This window comes from Haematobia irritans, chromosome 2, assembly GCF_050003625.1.
Source record: "Haematobia irritans isolate KBUSLIRL chromosome 2, ASM5000362v1, whole genome shotgun sequence".
In the NCBI taxonomy this organism is placed as follows: Eukaryota; Metazoa; Arthropoda; class Insecta; order Diptera; family Muscidae; genus Haematobia; species Haematobia irritans.
In genome coordinates this window covers 69,947,056-69,963,667 of record NC_134398.1, presented here as the reverse complement: position 1 = coordinate 69,963,667, position 16,612 = coordinate 69,947,056, and the positions used below count along the sequence as shown (strand labels likewise).

At 33.6% G+C, this 16,612-nt stretch overlaps 1 long non-coding RNA gene across 1 annotated transcript; it reads left to right on the top strand.

Moving 5' to 3' along the window:
* Positions 1 to 4,663: 4,663 nt before the first annotated feature.
* LOC142223799 (uncharacterized) lies at positions 4,664 to 5,291 on the top strand. The gene is made up of 3 exons (XR_012718899.1): positions 4,664 to 4,751; positions 4,876 to 4,996; positions 5,093 to 5,291. It is a non-coding gene; the product is annotated as an uncharacterized LOC142223799 (long non-coding RNA).
* The last annotated feature ends 11,321 nt before the right edge of the window (positions 5,292 to 16,612 follow it).

Below are 16,612 nucleotides of genomic sequence, written 5' to 3'. Positions count from 1 at the left end.
TCGGTTGAAATTTGGTACGTGATGTTAGTATATGGTATCCAACAACCATGCAGGAATTGGTTCATATCAGTCCATAATTATATATAACCCCCATATAAACCGATCCACAGATTTGACCTCCGGTGCCTTTTGGAGAAGAAAAATTCATACGATCTGGTTGAAATTTGGTACGTGGTGGTAGTATATGATATTTAACAACCATGCCAAAAGTGGTCCATATCAGTCCATAATCATATATAGCCCCAATATAAACCGATCCCGAGATTTGGTTTTGGAGCCTCTTGGAGGAGCAAATTTCATCCGAGTCAGTTGAAATTTGGTATATTGTGCTAGTATATGGCCGTTAACAACCATGCCTAACTAGGTCCATATCTAATTGTGGATGACAGTGTTTCGTAGAAGTTTCTACGCTATCCATGGTGGAGGGTACATAAGATTCGGCCTGGCCGAACTTACGGCCATATATACTTGTTTCAGTTTCTCTTTTCAATTTGCATTCGTAACGAAACTTAATTCGCTTATTTTGACTTTTAAAAGAGCAAAAACACTTCGGATAATATTTATACCCTTCACCACCACTGCGGTACAGGGTATAATAAGTTTGTGCATTTGTATGTAACGCCAAGAAGGAGTAATCATAGACCAACCTTTTAGTATACGGATCGGCTTAGAATTAAATTCTGAGTCGATTTAGTGATGTCTGTCTGTCTGTCTGTTCATGTATTTTTGTGTGCAAAGTACAGCTCGCAGTTATAGTCCGATTGTCCTAAAATTTGGTATATGGTCCTGTTTCGGCTCAAAGACGATCCCTATTGATTTTGGAAAAAATCGGTTCAGATTTAGATATAGCTGCCATATGTATTTTTCACCGATCTGGTCATAATTGGCGTGTATATCAACCGATCTTCCTCAAGTTATGTACATCCGAATATTTTATGAGTCTCGAAAAACTTGCAAAATATCAGCCAAATCGGTTCAGATTTAGATATAGCTCCCATATATAGCTTTCGCCCGATTTACACTCATATGACAACAGAGGCCAATTTTTAACTCCGATTTAGTTGAAATTTTGCACAGGGAGTAGAATTAGCATTGTAGCTATACGTGCCAAATTTGGCTGAAATCGGTTCAGATTTAGATATATCTCCCATATATAGCTTTCGCCCGATTTACACTCATATGACCACAGATGCCAATTTTTAACTCCGATTTAGTTGAAATTTTGCACAGGGAGTAGAATTAGCATAGTAGCTATGCGTGCCAAATTTGGTTGACATCGGTTCAGATTTAGATTTAGCTCCCATATATATGTTTTTTTGATTTCGACCAACATTTTCCTTGTAAAATCGCCACTGCTTAGTCGAAAATTTGAAAATATGACTCAAATTTTCCTAAACTTCTAATACATATATATCGAGCGATAAATCATAAATAAACTTTTGCGAAGTTTCCTTACAATTGCTTCAGATTTAAATGTTTCCCATATTTATACCCTTCACCACTACTGTGGTACAGGGTATAATAAGTTTGTGCATTTGTATGTAACGCAAAGAAGGAGTATAGCTTCCATATATAGCTTTCGCCCGATTTACACTCATTTGCCCACAGAGGCCAATTTTGTGCTCCGATTTAGTTGAACTTTTGCATAGGGAGTAGAATTAGCATTGTAACTATGCGTGCCAAATTTGGTTGAAATCGGTTCAGATTTGGATATATCTCCCATGTATAGCTTTCGCCCGATTTACACTCATATGACCACAGATCCCAATTCTTAACTCCGATTTAGTTGGAATTTTGCACAGGGAGTAGAATTAGCATTGCCAAATTTGGTTGAAATCGGTTCAGATTTAGATATATCTCCCATATATAGCTTTCGACCGATTTACACCCACAGAGGCCAATTTTTTGCTCCGATTTAGTTGAAATTTTGCACAGGGAGTAGAATTAGCATTGTAGCTATGCGTGCCAAATTTGGTTGAAGTCGGTTCAGATTTAGATATATCTCCCATATATAGATTTCGCCCGATTTACACTCATATGACCACAGAGGCCAATTTTTAACTCCGATTTAGTTACTGCTTAGTCCAAAAGTTGTAAAAATGACTCTAATTTTCCTAAACGTCTAATACATATATATCGAGCAATAAATCATAAATAAACTGTGGCGAAGTTTCCTTAAAATTGCTTCAGATTTAAATGTTTCCCATATTTTTATACCCACCACCATAGAATGGTGACGGGGTATAATAAGTTTGTCATTCCGTTTGTAACGCATCGAAATATCGATTTCCGACTATATAAAGTATATATATTCTTGATCAGGGAGAAATTCTAAGACGATATAAGCATGTCCGTCTGTCTGTCTGTCTGTCTGTCTGTTGTAATCACGCTACAGCATTCAATAATGGAGCTATCGTCCTGAAATTTGGCACAGAATCGTCTTTTGTCTGCGCAGGTCAAGTTCGAAGATGGGCTATATCGGGCCATGTTTTGGTATAGCCCCCATATAAACCGACCTCCCGATTTGGGGTCTTTCGCTTATAGAAACCGTAGTTTTCATCCAATTTGCGCGAAATTGAAAATCTAGAGATATTTTGGGACCTTGAAGAGGTGTGCCAAAAATGGTGAGTGTCGGTCCATGGTTTGGTATAGCCCCCATATAAACCGACCTCCCGATTTGGGGTCTTTCGCTTATAGAGACCGTAGTTTTCATCCAATTTGCGCGAAATTGAAAATCCAGAGGTATTTTAGGACCATAAAGAGGTGTGCCGAAAATGGTGAGTTTCGGTCCATATTTTCGTATAGCCTCCATATAGACCGATTTCCCGATTTTACTTCTTGGGCTTCTAGAATCCGAAGTTTTTATCCTATTTGCCTGAAATTGGAAATCTAGAGGTATTTTCGGGTCATAAAGAGGTATGCCGAAAACGGTGAGTATCGGTCCATATTTTAGTATAGCCCCCATAAGAACGATCTCCCGATTTAACTCCTTGGGTATCTAGAAACCGTAGTTTTTATCTGATTTGCCTTAAATTGTAAATATTCTGGTATTTTAGGCTCACAAAAACGTGTATCGGATTAAGTTTTTATCGGTCCATTTGGTAATGCCATATATAGTAATGCTACATATAGACCGACTTCACTTCTTGAGGGTGTAGAAAGCGCACTTATCATGAAAATTGCTTGAAACTCAATGTAAAATTTCCAGATTTTACTTCTACAGATTTAAGATTTCAAATCAAGACGTTATTTTATAATTTTCTTGCACACTTACAAGAGATGTTAATGATTCCTCTAAAACTCAAACAAAAATGGTTCTTATAAATCCAGAATCTGATATAGTCCTCATAGGTGAAATCTTTAAATTTATCTTCGGGAAGTGTCCTCAAGTCCTCAAGCCCTTCTGAAATTTCAAAGGAACCCCTAATATTTGGTTCATGGTGGTGGGTATTTAAGATTCGGCCCGGCCGAACTTACTGCTGTATATACTTGTTTTTACTAACATTGTGTTCCACCATAGTGCACTAGCCAACTTAAATTTTGAGTCTATAGATTTGTAGAAGTCTATCAAATTCTGTCCAAATCGAGTGATATTTAAATGTATGTATTTGGGACAAACCTTTATATATAGCACCCAACACATTTGACGGATGTGATATGGTATCGAAAATTCTCTGATTTCACCGAAAGAAAAAGCGTACGTCACCTTGACGATTGAGTTTCATCAATGCGTTTTCGTCTATGCGATGAAAAGTTTCGTCCATGGGAGTATTTCGGTAGTCCACGTGACGAAATAAATCATCAAAGTCAATTGTTGTTCTTTTCATAGTTCGTCACATTGATGATCTAGTTTCGTCTATGAGACGAAATTATTTTCTTTCGGATTCAGCGAAAGTTAACCAAAATTAACATTTGATTTAAATTAATTTCGTTTATATGAAGTCCCAATATATGAATTACACATATTAATAGAAGTTGGACAAAAGTTTTAAGTGTTTTATTTTCATGATGTATCAAGGATGCTGGTTTTCGTCAATGCGATGAAAGAATCTTCAAATTGATGAAACACACTTTTCTCTGAAATGTGTATCAAAAAATCTCAATACTAACTAAAACATAAAACGATATACAGTGTATATAGTATATAGATGTTTGTAATTTAGATTTTTCCATTAGTACTAAAGTGAAACACCTAAAAGTCGAATCAATAGTCAATGTGACGAAACAGTGTTCAATGTGATGATAAAATTCATACGTTCTGTAGATGTGTGTTTATTTCTCTACCTAAAAAAACACACACACGACCAAATGCGCTTGCTACGTTTTGTTTTTAAAATAACTGTACACAGCTTTTATTAATGAGAGCTAAGTTATTTTTGTTGGGTATTTCATGCTCTCTCCACATTTAACTTAACTCAAACGAGTATTTGAGCAAACATTTGTTCACATGTTTGTTTTTAAATGGGCTTACAAGACATATGAGAACAATAAAAGTCGTCAAAATGACGAAAATAGTAATCAAATAGACGAAAAGTTTCATCTACTCCGTTGACATGTATTCAAATACTAATGCAATAACACATCCATACGTAGTTGTGTGGTAGAAATATTGTTTTTTTTCTGTGCGGTAAGAACATTTCAAATGGTTCCTCTCAGTTGTTGAGTTTAGTCCAAAGTGTAAAGGTAGTCGCGCATGCCGAAAATAAAGAGCTAATGCTTAAAGATGTGAAAGTGAAAATAAAAACAAAAATGTGAGTAAACATGAAGTGTTATATATCGAAAAAAAAAACTTTAACCAAAATGACGATTTTTTTATTTTTTGGTCAATTTTTTTTCAACATTTATATGTTTATGGAAGTATTTTTAAATTTACAGATAAATGCCGCAACATTTTTCGTTCTGTGAAAACTGAATACGGATAAAGAAATTAAAGAATAAAGATGAATTGGATGAGCAAACAATTCAAAACGAGAAGGAACAGTTGGGCACAAAAAGGGTGAGTTAAATTTTGTTCTAAAAAGATCGAATATATTTTACAATAATTTAAAATTTCAATTTTTAAATTCTTCTTTATAATTTTTTTACTTCACAGGATGAACCCATAAAACTTTTCATCCTTGGTGATCTAAACACTAATTAAGGTAACAGAATGTTTGTGTGTCTAGATGGTCAATTTATCAAAATCAACAGCTTTGGTAGATGTGTATGAAAAATTTTGTATACGTTTTTACTTCGTTAGTTGTACATATTTCAAATAAATAAAATTTAAATTTAATTAAAATAAAAAACAATATGGTTCTTTATTAAAAGTGTCGTAGAAAATACTTCTAATAATCAATTTATCAATTTGATGTTTACATCGTATTGATGAATCGATTACATCAAATTGATGAATCTATTACATCATATTGATGAATGGATTGCGTCAAATTTAGGGAAAGAGTTCATCGCTATGACGAAGGCGTTTGTAGCGATGACGAACGAGAATCGTACTTTTGAAGAATTGCATCATCGCATGGATGAAAGAGAATAATCGCAGATACGAAAAATATCATCACATAGATGAAATACATTCATCATCTGGACGTAACATAGTCGTGTATGGGATGTAAATAAGTTCATCACAGGGATGAATTCAATTCATCACTATGACGAAAAAATCGTCAATGGGATGAAATGTTACGTTAGCTCATTTTTGACGAAAAATTCGTCACCGTGATGTAAAGATTCATCCTCATGACGTACTTTTTCCTTTCAGTGTTGCCTTAAATTGTAAATATTCTGGTATTTTAGGCTCACAAAAACGTGTATCGGATTAAGTTTTTATCGGTCCATTTGGTAATGCCATATATAGTAATGCTACATATAGACCGACTTCACTTCTTGAGGGTGTAGAAAGCGCACTTATCATGAAAATTGCTTGAAACTCAATGTAAAATTTCCAGATTTTACTTCTACAGATTTAAGATTTCAAATCAAGACGTTATTTTATAATTTTCTTGCACACTTACAAGAGATGTTAATGATTCCTCTAAAACTCAAACAAAAATGGTTCTTATAAATCCAGAATCTGATATAGTCCTCATAGGTGAAATCTTTAAATTTATCTTCGGGAAGTGTCCTCAAGTCCTCAAGCCCTCCTGAAATTTCAAAGGAACCCCTAATATTTGGTTCATGGTGGTGGGTATTTAAGATTCGGCCCGGCCGAACTTACTGCTGTATATACTTGTTTTTACTAACATTGTGTTCCACCCTAGTGCACTAGCCAACTTAAATTTTGAGTCTATAGATTTGTAGAAGTCTATCAAATTCTGTCCAAATCGGGTGATATTTAAATGTATGTATTTGGGACAAACCTTTATATATAGCACCCAACACATTTGACGGATGTGATATGGTATCGAAAATTTAGATCTACAAAGTGGCCCCGCCCGACTTTAGACTTTCCTTACTTGTTTATTAATAATTTAGTTCAATCGAAACATAAATTTGCGAGAACTCGCCATAAAGCAGACTTTTTGTCATCAAACCAATAAGTTCGGTGCGCTTTCCCTGCAAGTATGGTATTGATCTTTGGTTTCTGATACTAACACAAGCACACCTCATTTCATATGTTCCTCTTCTATGGTCTTTGGTGTTCACTAAACATTATATACATATTTCAGTTTTCGTGTTAGCCTGATACTGAAAGAGGGGATTAACGTTCAAATGCAAGATTTTCCAATTTACAATTAATTATTATTCGAGCTTTATGGACAACGTAGATTAAGGAACTTGATCAATAGAGTCATTGAAAAGGAAACGCCGGATACTAATCTATACACGCCAGCCCTGTACATGTTTCAGTTCGGGTGAATGAACCTTTCCACAGCCTTTAGTATAGATCTGGGTGGGCTAGATAACACAGTTTTGGGCCCTTTATGCCAAATTCTTATGCAGAAAATATCTAGGAATTTTCCTCTTACAAATTGAATCATCTTTACTCCCACTGTGCATCATCTCTTCATATAACTCCAAATCGCTTAATCTTATTTTTATTGTAAATTAGAATAATATATATTTCAGAAATCCGATAGCACCACGAGGCACAAAATTTTTTTTATAAAGTAAGAACATTTTGTTGTTACCATAGTAATAATAAATAACTTCACCTTTTCTTTAAGAAATAAAACAAATATAAGAAACAAACCAAAAAATGTTGCGGAGAGTTATGTAGGAAATAAAAACACAATTTGAAGAATTGGACAACTCCATTCAAAAATCAGAAAATGCTTTTAGCGCATTTGTGGAGGTACTCGCATCGGTGACTTTTAACAGCTCCGTTACTTTCGTGAAAACATCATGGAGACGTTTTATTTCTGATAAAGTAGACCAACAAATCTCTAAGAGTCCTGTTGGACCTCTTTCAACAAAACTTGCAATAAAGCAAGATTATTTCAAAAAGTCTCCAATGGGAAACGATACAGAATTTCAAAAAGACATGTATTTCCTTTTTTCCAACACACAAGTACCAGTCTTAAAGAAAGGTCATACAAGCCGACAAAAAATGAGAAAATTATTTATGGTATCTTGCCCGAAGATGTGATCAAAACAGTAAGGTTCAGTTTGCGCATTAATTTGTTGGATTGTGTTGTTTTTAACACGCCACAGCGACTGATTCTTTTCTTGTTTGAGGAAAGGCGGGGATATTGCAGGAATTGTTTGGCTAGGAATCTCCTGGCACCCTATTGTCCAGTTCTGACGGGATGCCGAGAGTGCAGGATAAGGCATCACACCCTGCTTCACGGTGCTCCACAACTTGAGCCCTTGGGAGCACCTTCGCCACAATTCCTGCTGATCCAAAGCAATGCCGAGGAGATGATACCCGAAGTCGAACTGCCGTAGCACCGGTCCAATGTATTTTTACCAACGGTGATGGCAGATACCGATTGTGAGCGTTGGCGAGAAGTACAGGTTTTGATGTGTCAATCAGCCCCAATCTTGCATATAGCATATTCCGTAGTAACGAGGTTTGGATGTCAAATAATGCGAAGGGTGAACATCGGCTGATGAGAATTGCAATCCAAGCCCTGCAATCCAGACACCTCAGTCAACAAACTATCTTCAAGGTGGATGTAGTCGTCACTAGGGTTTTACCATGGAGAGCATATTTGGAGGCGATAATAGAGGACCCAAGTAAAGGTTTTCAACATCCCATGGCTGACCGCGACATTCCATCTAATGATCCAATAGGTTTGGAAATTGTAGGAGATGTTTTCAGGCGGTGGGATGTATCCATTAGATATCTGGGAAAGTGTACGCCCAAAAAACGCTTTTGGGGTACGTCTTTGTAGGACCCACAAATACACGGAACCTACGAGATTAAGGTAAGAGCAGCACGTTGTCACTGGGGGATGGGGGCAGGATGTTCAAAGTTAATTTTAAAAGGGGATTCACACATCTAGGTTCCACTGTGGACTTATATGTGTAGGACTCACTGTATATAGCGGACAATTTCACTTTCTCGAAATTTCTCTTGCCCTTCATTTGTTTATTTGGAATTATGTTTTTTGTCGCCTGGAAAAGGTCCGTTTTGCGAGGGAATGCCTGGAATTGACAAATGAAGTAAGTTAAGTTTCTACTTTGTCCATAAAGCTCGAATAATAAATAATTGAACAAATGGAGCTCGTTGAGTTTCGCGCGTCGACTTTTTAAAATCGTTTTCCCGTTCTGCTCCCCCAAAAAGTAAAATATCGTGAAGTGACAAGTGTATAATAAATAATATGAAACATTTAGTGAACAACAATAAAGCAAAGTTTTTCAAGGAAGACGTTTAATGACCCAATATTTTTTTAACAAAATTAAACGAAGTGAAATCAATGTTTGAACGGCATTGCATACACATAAAACATTGAATACAAGTGCCGGACACATAAAATAATTAAACCTAGCGAATATATCTTAAATCTAATATTACACAAATCGCCTTATTTTTATTGCACACATTTTCTTTATACAGTATATTTCGTTTATAGTCCACACTCGATGCACGAAATTCGTGGACTATATCGCGAATTGGATTATAATCGAAATGAAATAGAACGAACTGTAATTTTAATTTAATTTTATTCCATTTTTTATCAATGATATGATTATGTATATAAAAACCTATTTAAAATAGTCAGTTATTTTCTTTTGATTTAATTTAAACGTATTTTAGAATCTTGTCCTCAATTTTTTCAAATAGGAAGTTATGATCGATATCATTTTGGTTACAGAAAGTCTTTAACGTTTCCATTGATTTCAAAACAACATTAGTTGGAGGATCGCTTTCTGCTTCAAAATTTTCTTTATCTGTATCTGTAGTAGAATCTATGAAATGTGTATGACCCACATGGTCGGAAGAAACAGTAAATATGTTCTCAATGATATCATCGCAAATATCCTCTTCTATGTCATTGGTATTACTTTGGAACCCTGCCTGCAATGAAAAATTGAAGTTGAAATGTTTTCATATTTACGTAAAAATGTTTTCGCGCCTTATTGATAGATTCGGGTTTAACCAACCACCACGCACGTTTAGTATAATTCAATGCATCCAAAATTGTAAGACTTTAGGTACTGTGGTACTGTCTTCCCCATTTCAATGGCACATAGTTGCTTTTTTACTATCACCTGCCGGTATTGATGCTTGAAAACATGGATTATCCCCTGGTCCAAGGGTTGTATGAAAGCAGTAGTATTGGGTGGAAGAAACTTGACTTCAATATTTGTCAAATTTATGGTAACTTTGTGACATGAAGCGTTGTCAATAAATAATATAATTTGTTTTATTCATTTCATTATCCAATATTCTAAGTATTTCATTCCATATTTGCACTGTCATTCAACTATTTTTATTTGAAAAGTAATATTTTTGCTTTTGACACATCTTGGATTTTTTGGTTTTCCAATGCAAAAAAATCTTTTGTAAGAAACTGTCGAATTACATACAAATAAAAGTGTTAATCGCGACTTCTGAGTCCTCCATCCTTTCGGCGGGTCACTTTTATTAAAAAATGTTGTATTTGGAAGGGCCTTGTAATAAAGGCCACTTTCATCTGCATTAAAAATGCATTCGGTGGTGTAATTTCCAATTAAAGTTGGCAAATTGTCAGTTTTGAATTCTTCAGCGGTCGATACGTCATTTTCTTTGGACTCGCCTTGAATTTTTCCAAAACTGATATTGTTTCGTTTATGCCATCGAAAAAGCCAACTCGCGTTTGGCTCAAATTCTTCCTCCAATTTGACAGCAAATTCTTTAGCTTTGTTTAAAAGTATGAGACTTGTTATGACGGCATTTTGTCCACGCATTATGGTCTTTCAACATTATGGTGGAGTCCCTTCCTTTGCCGTTTGGTCTTCAAATTTGTTGACATTCCTTGCTGGCGAATTTTTTCTTAATTTTTAATTATTTTTTAAACGGTTGATTTGTCCACTTTATACTTCGTACATAACTCTCCATGTGATAAGAACTTATGTTTAAAATCATTTAATAATTGTATTTTTTGTTTCACTGACAAATTTATGCGTTTACCCATTTTTTTTGGTTTGTTGTTTACAAATTTAAAGGCATATTCTAATGAAAGTACATAACTGTAACGACATACCATAAGAAATCACCTGTTTTAGGAACTTCATATTTGAATAAAGATTATTCGTTCGTGTAGAAGACCAACCAATTTTGGGATGTAAAACATACAGCGACTGGCAAAATATTCATTTTCCACCAACTACTGTGAATTATGTTGAAAGAGTATATTGGACTATATCTTAAATAAATTGTTCATATTTTACATTGTAAGTGCCACTTAAAAGAGGATTATAAGCAAAAATGGACAATATCGCGAATGGACTGTATCTCAAATATTTTATATTGATAAAAATTATATATTACACAAAAATAACCAACTTTGGACTATAAATGTAATTCTACTAGAAGCGGTGTGGCTTATAAAGGAAATATACTGTATTGCACATTTGTTATTACAGTAGGGCTGTTTTCTTTTAGCACTGGATGCAACATTTGTATGGGCTATCCTGAACATCTTTGCACTGGTGTTCTATCCAGAACAACTCGTCAGTGCAAGTCGCGCCGATGTTGCCAGATTGTATATTGATAAAGTGACGCTTCTTCGATTCACAATAGTAATTTATTGTGACTATTTTATAGAAAAACATGAAATTCAAATTGGTACAGCGTCATAAATAATCGCAGCAGTGAATATGTATTACTATTTGAGTATTTCATACATTAAAAATGCAAAATTTAACTTCTTTCCTTTGATTGTTTTTAAACAGCTGATGACAGTGTTGCATATATTTGGAGATGTTCTGGACAAGCGAGTACTCTGTTTTCTTTTAGTCCTTCACGGCTTAGGGTATCCAGTGCTAAAAGAAAACAGCCCTAGTATTGATTTTGTCATTGTATTTTGTTTTCTTGTTGTCGTTACTTATTCAATCAAATCAATGAAGTATGAATGATTTTTTTTAAATCGAATTATTTCGTTATTTAATATCTTTTATTCAATAAAATTTGTGAATATCAAAAATAATTTCCACCTAACATCTTCTTATTTCGAAAGGCAAAAAAATAGATTGCGCGCTAAACAGTAGCCATGAAAAAATGGCTACTTTAGATTTTCGATTTTTCGAACAGAACGAACGAGATTTTTAATATCGGATTGATTAAATTTTTATCGTAATAAGTACTTATTACGAATTTCAAGTGTGGTGGGTTTCGACTGAAGTTATAAATTTGGGCAATTATCATTACTTACGCCCAATTAGTCGACAGATTACTATACTTTGGCAAGTCGAACCTTTTCTAAGGTAATGACATCCCTCAAGACAGAGATTCAAGGAACGCAGAAATGCCTCTTTTTTCTAAAGAAATTAGTGTCAGTCGACCCAAGCACGTTGCTAAGGCTAAGCTAAGCAATTCCTTTAAATCGGCGCAAGGAATTCTTGAAGATGGGAAAAGGGAACGGTCGCTGGATGAACTGCCATCTTCCAAGAGGGATCAAAGATCGTTTGTCTCAGTAGCAAAAAACAGCTTTGTGATAGTTATTGTTAACAGGGGAGCAGTGGACGGTATGATCCCAAAGCACAAGGGTTGCAACGACACTTAGCAAATATGGCCCCATCTAAACTTAAACCGCACTCTAGATAGGTTCGTGCTTTCAAGACGTCGGATATCACTCCTGATATCTACTATAACGGGTCGCTGCCTAATGGGCGAGTTTGGAATATCTATTGGCGCCAAGGAAAAGGAATCAATTAAACACCTCATGTGTGAATGGTTCCAGAGGAAAATAATCGAGAAGGTTCGGCGATTAAAACTAGAAGTAATATGTAATAGGTGCTTTTAGTTAATGTGGTATCACAATTGAGTGAATACTCTAAGCAAGCCTGAAAATAATTCGGGCTGCCACTTTAGCCTAACCTAACCTACTTGTTCCAAATGCATCAGAGAGTTTCAATGAAATCCGACAGTGAAGTACTATAACATCCAAAGAAACGATGCGAACAAGCTCATATAGAATTCATTGCTTTTGATTCGATTTTGCACAACATAATTGTTTCTTTCGCGACGCTGGATTTTTTGCTGGATAATAGATCATGTATATTATACTTGAGGGCAATTTAAATGCTTATCTCGGTTAGAAAACTAACCTATTATATGTACGAGAATAATATATGGCATCCCTACATGCGTGAACTTGCTGCCCACCTTACTCTTTGTTTGCCGCCGTTGCGCGTTGCGACTATGCCATGCGCCTGTCATAAGGAATTGAGAAAACAGAATAGAAAAAGAACAGAATAATAGTTAACATTTAAAACAGTCGCTACAGTGCGCGGAGCGTAAAACTAATATAAAAAATTAATTCGATTATCGTAAAACAAGCAAATAAAAACAACCATCACCATGCGCAGATTTGTAATAAACAAGTAGCGATTTTTATATCGTATAATTGTATATCGTTCACTGAAAAAACAGTGAACCAACCAGGAAGAAAACTTTTGGTTAATTTTTACTATTTTATTACTAACGATGGTATCACGCCGATATCACAAAAATAATTAAATATTGTTAAACAAATTCAAGAAAATTTATTAGACATAATTAATTTTTTTCTCTTGTTAAAGAAAGGTTTGTAGTTTGAACACCCAGAAAAAAGTGCCTTCGAAACTAGAGGAAAAAATGTTTATCAATTTGGTTTAGCAATTTTATTTCCATTAAGTTAAATTTTTGTGTGAAATAATAAAATTTACTTGTGTCAGTAAAAAAATCCTAAACTGAAAGCAGTTAGGAATAGTTCATTAACTAGAATAAGGCATGGAACTTTACTAATACTGTTTTCTTCGCTGGGTATAAGAATTTACTACTCAACAAGAAAATAGATAACAAAGCATTCGTAAAAATAAACAAAAATCGAACTAAAACCAAGTTTCCTCAAATTTAGTAAAATTTCTTATAAAACGATAACACTGACTGCCTTTATTATAGAAAGCTTATCATACATACGAATAACACTTGGCATAGAAAAATATTTTAGTTCATTAGTACTAAGAAGTATTCAATCCTTTCAAAACTTAAGGAAACACACTTGTTAGAATATAGGAAAATTTCCTATATTTCTTTTATCTACCTGTAATCGATACCTGTCATCGATGTAATCGATATGTTTGCGCGTGGGTTGTTTTTTAGTTGGAATCGCGTTGTTATGGTATACAGAGAGATTGCTAAAAAAATAATATAGTAAAAAATATAATAAATAACAAATAAAATATTTGTTATTTTAAATTAGTGAGAAAATTTGTCATTTTTTCAAAATTATTGAACATAAATAACAAATAATAATTCGTGATGGTGTATAAAGAAAGAAAACAACAGAATAACAAACCCTTCATTCGTCTTCATTTTGGAATCTTCAATTAACAGGTAACATTCATACAGTGACGCTAACCATTTGTTAAAAAATGGTTTATAATTTTTTATATTTGTAGGTATTGAAATTGTAAAAGGAGGACAAAATCGTTACGCAGCATCTTATTAAAAGTGAAAGGAACAAGAAGAAGAAAAGCAATACGTTTTACAGTTGGTAACTTTACATGGAAATTGGAAATAGTGGAAATAATAAACTAATATTTCAAGGCCAGTCGATGCTGTTCATTCTTAATAAATATATTTAATATATTAATAAAACATGTCTTTTATTGAAGAAAAACTTGCTTATATAAATACATAAACTTGTATTTAAAAACGAAGGTAAGAAGTTCTAATTTTGAAGTAAAAGGTTTACCACAAATATGTAAGATTTGTCCAAATGAATGAAAAAAGTTCAATAAAATCATTCCGTATATGAATTCAATTCAGTTAAATTTTTTATTCTGTAGTATAGTGGTACATACATATAGGAAAATGTTAACTAATATATGGAATGCATTCTACCTAATTTCTACGAAAATCACATGGTTCAAACAAATAAAAATGTCTTTGGCGCTATACGAAGTTCAACTTTCTTCACAATGAGTTCATTTTAACTTAAAGGAGTCACTTTTTTTCTGGGTGAAGGAAAAATTGGAGTTCAAAATTGCAAGAATGTCTTTACACGCAAAGAAAAAAAAAAGTTTGGAAAACGTGTACCGAAAACGTTTTTCTTTTGTTAAGAGTTTTTTGAATTGCTTCGAAAATTTTAAACTTTTATCACCAAAAAAATTCGTTTGTTACAAAATTTTTATTTTTTCAATAAAAAAAGTTATTTTTCCAACAACAACACAGTCCATTTCGTTTATATCAACACTGTTCTTTTCTGACTTTAGGTCATTAATAAGACACATTTTACAGTTCAAAATTTAATATATTACAATGTAGTGCTGAACATTTTTTCGGAATCTTCCGAACATATCTGCAATATATGTTAAAAAAAAAACAACAACAAAAAAAACTTTGGTCGAAGCAGGGATCGAACCCACGACCCTTGGCATGCAAATCGGACGTAGCAACCACTGCCCACGGTGTCAAACTAAATGTTTGTTTCTGTTAAATAAACTTTGTTTATTCGGTTCGTGGGCGCCGCAAGCTATGCTATATAAATATAACTTATATGGATATTTATCTATTGATGACCATAACAGGTACGTAGCTCAGTGGTTAGTGTGTTGGCTTACAAAGTGCATGGTCCGCGGTTCGATTCTCCGTCCAGGCGAAAGGTAAAAAAATTTTAAAAATTTATAAAATCGTATAATTTTTTCTACATTGTTGGTATTACAGGAAAAGGTGTTAAACCTAAAAAAACTCGTGGATGTGAGAAAGATGTGAGGGAAAATGCAATTAGCAAGAAAACAATGTTTTTTTTTTTTGAGTTTGTCTTTATGAAATTGTTTTTACATCCTGGAAAAGAATAAACGTTTATCGCAAAAAGTATATACTTTTCTTCCAAATACACTTCCTTACAGCGAAAAGCAAATGAGAAACGAACTTTGTTTGTCTAAAATTTCGTTTGGGAGGAAAGAATTATTATTTTGCGTGTAGTGGCATACGAAGTTCATAATGGACGCATTTGTAGTAAAAGTTACAAATTTAAAGAAATAATGAACTATTTTAGAAATACGAATTTAGTGAATATTTATGCTTAATTTGGGTATAATTTTTCCCCATTTTTTTAGTTAATTTAACTAATGTAAAAATTATTAGAGTAAAGGAAACTTTCTTCAAACCTAATTATTCCATGAACTAAAATAAAGTTAAATTGGCTTTAGTGAAATAGAGAGTTAAAATTTGTTTGAGTGTTTCAATATTAAAAATACCACCAAAAGTGTAAAGACAGCGGCAAACAAAATCAACAAACAATAGTTAAAAGAAATAATAGTGTCAACCAATTAAATTGAATTCAAATATATTCATAAATAAAAAGTGGTGTTATTTTAAAAGAATTAAACAAAACCCAAATTATCTTTGTCTCTATTGCTCCTAAATATTATTTCATAAATTTGACCCTACGGGGTTTGTGACAAATACAAAGAGAAGAGCTCAATCCATTGGTTTTGCCCCTACGAGGCAAGCAACAATACAGCATCAGTCATCCCAACTTGTCCATCATATTTACTACGATTCGAAGTTGCTAAGATAAGGCCGGAGAGTTGGGTACAGGCGCTTACAAATACAAAATACATTGTTTCTATGACAATTAAATATTCTAAATAAAAATTAAATGATTCGGTTTTCTGTTCGTATGCAACTTATATTTCACCCTGAAAAATTCAAGTAAATACACATCATATTTGGGTTTCGCAAGGATTTGTTTTTAGTTTTTATTTCTACAAAACATATATAAATGTTTGTATACCATGATGGTTTGCTTTTTAATAATCCGTTTGCAAACATATTCTCTTTCACAAAATTAAAAATAGTATTGAAAAATAGAACATACTTATTGCAGAAAAAAGTAAGAGTAAGATATAATTTAATATTATATATAAATATTTAATTTTCTAAAACAGTCAATTATTGATTTTATGGTATGCAATCAGTTTTTGTTAACACAATAATTCTACACGAATAAAACAAAAAATAATGTATATGTACTTT